This window comes from Rutidosis leptorrhynchoides, chromosome 8 (genome assembly GCF_046630445.1).
Source record: "Rutidosis leptorrhynchoides isolate AG116_Rl617_1_P2 chromosome 8, CSIRO_AGI_Rlap_v1, whole genome shotgun sequence".
NCBI classification, from domain to species: Eukaryota; Viridiplantae; Streptophyta; class Magnoliopsida; order Asterales; family Asteraceae; genus Rutidosis; species Rutidosis leptorrhynchoides.
In genome coordinates this window covers 368945163-368952220 of record NC_092340.1, presented here as the reverse complement: position 1 = coordinate 368952220, position 7058 = coordinate 368945163, and the positions used below count along the sequence as shown (strand labels likewise).

Here is a 7058-nt window from a genome sequence, read left to right as displayed (position 1 = left end):
AAATCCAGTCTTTCATGCGAGAACAAAACATATAGAAGTGCACTATCACTATGTTCGCGAGAAGGTCCTTGAAGGAGAGATCAAGATGATGCCAACAAAGACAGATGAACAGGTTGCAGATATATTCACCAAGAGCCTAAGTAAACCGAAGTTTACAAAATTCAGAGAAGCACTTGGAATGGTCTGCAAGACATCGTTGGAAGAAAATTTGCATTGAGGGGGGAGTGTTAAAATACAATGCAAATTTAGAATAATATGGAATTAGTAAATGTATATGGGTAAAATATCTAGATATTAATATGTATAAGAAAATATCTAGATATTAGAATATGAGAGAAAAATCTAGAAATTGAAATGTAAAAGAAAAATCTAGATATTTGTAGGTTGTAGAAATATCTAGATATTTATATATCCATGGAAATATCTAGGTTCTAGAATGTTCTATGGAGTAGTATAAATATGTGAGGAGATTTCATTTGTGTTGTGTGAAGTTGTGAGAGTGAAATAAGAAGTGAGTTGTGAAGAAGAGAAGAAGAGTGTGAGTTAGCGAAAGTAGAGAAGAGAAAGCTTGTAAGTAATATTGTAATTGTAATTTAATATAAGTGTTTTTGTTAAGTTTCCCGATCAAGCCTTAGTTTGTGTTTAAGTTCTTAGTGCACTTTTGTTGTTCTTATTATATGGTCGGCTCTGCCGCCTAAGTAATACATGGTCGGTTATACCGCCTAAAGATATATGGTCGACACTGTCGCCTAAGTACATTGTGCACTAAGAATTCATAAAATTAAAGGCTAACCAACGTCAAAGTGTTGGTGTAGTGAGTCTAGTATAGTCTAGGTCCTCTATAGTGGGTGTGTTGGGCTCGTCGAAGCTTCCAACACCCTTAATGATGAGTTATACAGATTTCTTGTAATAATCAAACAAGGGGTATTTTTGAAATAAAGACACCAAATGATGGTGGAAGAATAAATTTTAAAGGTGAAATATCACCTCCCTTCTTATCTAACTTATATAGTTCAATTTAGTTTCTTGCTTCCTGCAAGTTCAAGAGAGAAAGAAATGGTACGAAAGAGAGGGTGAGACAATGAAGGATGGCTAATTTTGTGTTTATTCATCATTCTATTTACAGTTCCATACATCCATAATCACAGGTAAGCTATGTGTTCTTGATTTATTCAGCTAAAAGTTATTGTTTTTGATGATTTTGGATTAAAAAGATGGAATTAAGTCAAATAATCCATGAGTATTGTTCTTGTGATATTATTAAACATCTAAAAATCATCCATTTTCATGGTTAGGGTTCATGAATATGTAAATTTGGGGATATATTTTTATAAGAGTTAATTACAGTGATGGTCCTGTGGTCTTGATTAAATTACGTCGCTAGTCCGAACTCTTAAAAATTATATACTTCGTCCCTGTGGTTTTAAGTCCACACAGCGGTGGTCCCTGTGGTCTTGGTTAAATTACGTCGGTAGTCCCTAACTCTTGAAAATTATATGCTTCGTCCATGTGGTTTTAAGTCCAAACGGCGGTGGTCCCTGTGGTCTTGGTTAAGTTACGTCGCTAGTCCATAACTCTTAAAAATTAAATGCTTTGTCCCTGTGGTTTTAAGTCTAAACGGCGGCGGTTCGGAAACATGGAAGTTACAAGTTGGTGTAACAGAGACGTGTTTCCAAAAGGTGATTTCATGCTTCTAACTTGTTATGTGTTTTAGGGAAATTCTATGTTTATGTTCATGCTGTATATATTTTGATGTTGAAAACTGACGCAACATGAGCGGGGATATTAGCAACAAGAATTCATCAACTCCTCCTTAACAACAAGCAGTTTGGTTTTCTCTTTTTAAAACAGTGTTTCCTTCATATAATAGGAGTTGAATGCTACCACTATGTAATTTATCATGTAATATGTAATCTTACCAACAACCAAGAACTACTAGCATCGGTTCGACCCGTCTAACTTTACACATATGCCTACAAACATTCGCTGCGAAGTGCGGATCTCTACACTAGTTCATAATCAAATTTGATTAATACATTCGTTTTAAGTGTACTATCAGTTCAATTCAGATCATTATCTTGTAAGGTATAAAGCATATTGATAAGGGTTAAAAATTGTGTCACTGTAAATGTCAGTTAATGAGTTAAATATATATTTATAATAAGGGGAACAAATTTTGTTACTGTAAATGAGTTAAGAAATATAATTTTACGTAAAAAATAGATCAGTTTGTCAAAAATAACATGAAAATAGGATGCATATTACTTTGGTATATACGTCGAAGACCCGTCAAGTTTGAACTTAAAAAAAGGACCACCACCGTTTGAACTTAAAACCACAAGGACGAAGCATATAATTTTTAAAAGATAGGGACTAGCGATGTAATTTAACCAAGACCACAGGGACCACCTCCGTTTGGACTTAAAACCACAAGGACGAAGCATATAACTTTTAAGAGTTAGGGACTAGAGACGTAATTTAACCAAGATCACAGGGACCATCGGTGTAATTAACTCTTTTTATAATTATACTGTATTATTTTATGGTTGATAAATCATGTTAAATTTCAGTAGCTAATATATACACTTAGCATTTGGTTATGGAGTTTTAATCCTCTGATTTGTATAATCATCACCAAACACAAAACCTTAGCATAATCCCTACCATCTTGATCCTTGGTTGGGTTAATTTAGGGAGTTTTCAAACTCTAATTGGAGTTCTTATCTGTGCTTGACAAGTACGCTTAGCAATTTCAGTATTTACAAGTTAACTAGCAACTTACCAAATAGGACTATTTGATGCTATTTGAGTAAATAAGTTGCAATTGGGTTAACATATGCCATTGGGGATATTAAATTTGTTCCTTATTATTATTGTATTGTTATGATTGAGGTGTTAACAAATTATATGTTGTGATATGAGATATTATATTAAACTACTATATGATATGATGTGTTTTCATATAAATATCTATCATTGAGTGGAGAAGCGGTTGTAAGTTGTGTTATTGTGCTAAGTATGGGTAAAGCCTTGAGACTAAATCTCCTAGCCAAGGTTGCGAAAGCCGTAAAAGGGAAATAAAAGATGACATGAAGTTTGGTTAGAAGAACGATCATTAGATTATTTGTAACATATATGAAACTTTTGCAATAGCAATAGATGATTCTGATAGCGCACTGATTACCGGGTGCAGACTATTTTTATTAGTAGGATTTTAGCAGAGGATTGTAAGATTTCTGCATAGCTGTAGAATAAAAGGCACAAGCGCCTTGTATTATCCTGATAGAATTACATAAATAAATATAAGATAAGATTTAAAGGCTGAACAATATGTAAATGGATGTTAGATGTACAAATATCAGTATGATCTCTTCAACACTGCAATATATGAATGAAGATACACAATTGGTGTAACAATTAGTCAATGAAACTGACATCAAAAGCTTACCCTTTATTGTTGGTACGATCATATGTTGTTTTCTAATCTGCAACACCACAAAGAGAACCATGAATGCGAATTGAACCCGAAATTTAATATATGAACATAATAAAAACACCAAATGCAACCAGATACATGTAAACACTGTTAGAAATAGGAGGTTATGTATATTATTTGTGGAAGAGAGGATTGATGATTTAGAAGTTTGATTGATCTTGAAGGCTTTGTTTATTACTTGATTTGCTTATTGAATTGCTTTGTTGCTTGATTACAAATGAGGGGTGAAGCCCTCTATTTATACTACTCAATGGAGTAGTCTAGATCACTCCATCATCTACTACTATCTAGATATTTCCTAGTATTTCTAGACCTAGATATTTTACAAGATTATTCTACACACATTCTACACACTTTCACTACTACATATTACAAGAAGTTTCTACATAATGGGCTATAATCTTGATCCAAAATATTTGTATACTTGCAAACCCAAATCCAAAACAAATAGCCCATAATCAAGTTTAGTTTCCAACAGCCCCCCTTAAACTTGATTTCGTCACTCCGAGCATATTTCGTAATCTCTGAAAAGTCTCGTGTTTTAGAGGCTTTGTGAAAATATCAGCCACTTGTTCGAATGACTTCGTGTACTTTATCTGCACCTCTTTATTTGTAACACACTCCCTGATGAAATGGTATTTCGTATCGATGTGCTTGCTTCGATCATGGAAGACTGGATTCTTTGCTAGAGCAATCGCAGACTTGTTATCCACATATATCTCCGTAGCTTCCTTTTGAAAAAACTTAAGCTCATTTAGTAACTTCCTGAGCCATATTGCATGACAGGTGCACGATGTTGCTGCTACAAACTCGGCTTCACACGTTGACAGAGTCACAATGGGTTGCTTCTTCGAGCTCCATGTGAACGTCGTATCTCCCATATAGAACACGAAACCACTCGTACTCTTACGATCATCTATGTCTCCAGCCCAATCACTATCACTGTATCCAACTAGCTTGAAGTGCTCAGAAGGCGAATAAAACAGGCCATAGTCAATCGTACCTTTGATGTAGCGAAGTATCCTCTTGGCCGCCTTCAAGTGATTTATTGTAGGTGCTTCCATGTATCGACTTACTAGTCCAACTCCGTAGAGAATATCTGGCCTCGTGCAGGTTAGGTACCTCAGACTTCTGATGTAGTGCGAGGTGTATACGAAATAGTTTATATTTTACTAGGAAAAACTATTAAATACGATACAATTTTACACAAGATATTTATTTATTTATAGAATGGATATACTTAAACCTTGCTACAACACTTATAGGCAGTGTACCTAATCGTACAGTAGTGTAGTTTTTAGTAAGTCCGGTTCGTTCCACAGGGAAATCTTTAAACAAAGCTCAACGCTATATTAGTTTACTTTTATAAAAATACAAACATATATATAAGTAATATTATTATTATAAAGGGGGTTTTTACCGTTTAATGACCGGTTTGTCGATTTTAAGACTTTAGTCGCAGTTAAAACCTAATGTAAAATATAAAATAAATACAAGACTTAAATTAAAGCGTAAAGTAAATAACGATAATGAAATTGCGAATAATAAAAGTGCGATAAAATAAACTTGCGATAATTAAAAAGTACGATAATTAAAAGTGCGATTAAATAACAATAAATAAAAGTGCGATAATTAGAAGTGCAATTAAATATAAAATAAAGGAAATTAAATATGAAATAAAAGAATTATGCTTATTTAAACTTCCGTAATCATGATGTTTGACGTGTTGATTTTAGTTTTATGCCCATGGGTTAATTGTCCTTTGTCCTGGATTATTTAATATGTCCGTCTGGTTTTTGTCCATAACAGTCCATCAGTCATAAATATAAAGTGCGAGTGTCCTCGTCAAATTATTATTATACCCGAAGTTAAGTATTCCAACTAATTGGGGATTCGAATTGTAACAAGGTTTTAATACTTTGTTTAATGAATACACCAGGTTATCGACTGTGTGTAAACCAAGGTTTTACTACTTTGTTAACAATTACACCAATTACCCTTGAATGTAATTTCACCCCTGTTTTAATTATTCTAGTGGCTATTAATCCATTCCCGTGTCCGGTTAAATGAACGATTATTCGTACATATAAATACCCCGCCCATCGTGTCCGATTGAGTGTATATGGTAATTTATAGGGACGCCCAATTGTAAATCTTTATATTAACATTAACAAACTATCATTTAGTTAAACAAATATAAAGCCCATTAATAGCCCATAGTCTAATTTCCACAAGTGTCGTTCTTTTGTCCAAACCTCAATTATGGTACAAAGCCCAATTACCCAATTTTAGTAATTAGCCCAACATCATGATTACTTCGTTTTAAATAAGCATAATAATAACTTAGCTACGAGACATTAATATAAAAAGGTTGAACATAACTTACAATGATTAAAAATAGCGTAGCGTTACACGGACAGAATTTTGACTTACACCCTTACAATATTCGCTAACATACCCTTATTATTAGAATTATAATTAAAATTAAAATTAAAATATAAATTATATATATATTTTACGTATATATGAGAGAAGAGAGAAATAGATTATATATTTTGATCAGAATTCGGTTGGCTTTATAGGGATTTTCGTTTTTTGGGGCTCCGCGACTCGCGGTGAATTTTGCCTTCAATCTCCGCGAGTCGCGGAGGTTACTTTTACAGCTCAGAGGAGTTTGGCTCTTTGTTTACCGACGGTTTATAATATATATATAATATATATATAATTAATATAATTAATTATATATTATATTATATTTATATACATAGTTAACTTGTAATTTTTAGTCCGTTGCGTCGAGCGTTAAGAGTTGACTCTGGTCCCGGTTCCGGATTTTCGAACGTCCTTGCGTACAATTTTATATTTTGTACTTTGCATTTTGAATCTTGTACTCTTGTAATTTCGAGACGTTTCTTATCAATAATTGGAACCTTTTTGATTGTCTTTTGTACTTTTGAGCTTTTTGGTCGTTTGCGTCTTCAATTCGTCGAATCTGTCTTTTGTCTTCACCTTTTATTATTTAAACGAATATCACTTGTAAATAGAACAATTGCAACTAAAAGCTTGTCTTTCTTGAGGAATAATGCTATGAAATATATGTTCGTTTTTAGCATTATCAAATATTCCCACACTTGAGCGTTGCTTGTCCTCAAGCAATATTGTCTTGAAATACTAGAATCACTTCTTTATTCTTCACACTTTGTACATCAGTGATTTCTATACGGCGGTATAAACAATGGTAGTAACGATATGGTTTACAGTCCCACATGACTATAAAAAATTTAGATCCATTAAGGAAATTGGATCTTTATGAAAACATTTGATCTTTTGAAAATTAAATCTAGTTTTTACCCTAGATAAGTTTTCCGGGATAACCCTTTACCGGTGTTTGCAAAATATTTTTGTGGGTTTGGTGGGTTTCAGATTTGAAAATTTTAGCTCAAACTTGCGGTTTTGTGTCACCCACTTGCTAACCTTGTATTTGGAAAGCAACACGTCCAGTTTACTTGTCCCGTATATTACCTTTTGGTAAACTACCGTCCGGTTGAAAGGAAAGCGTTGA

General features: G+C 33.4%; 1 protein-coding gene across 1 annotated transcript in view; it reads left to right on the top strand.

The window, feature by feature from the left end:
• The first annotated feature begins 1011 nt into the window (after window positions 1-1011).
• Window positions 1012-7058, top strand: part of LOC139861477 (subtilisin-like protease SBT4.3) — a 40995-nt gene continuing 34948 nt past the window's right edge. Inside the window, exon 1 of the mRNA XM_071849869.1 lies at window positions 1012-1148. The gene's annotated coding sequence lies outside the window, so the exon portion shown is untranslated. The remainder of the gene's footprint in view (window positions 1149-7058) is intronic.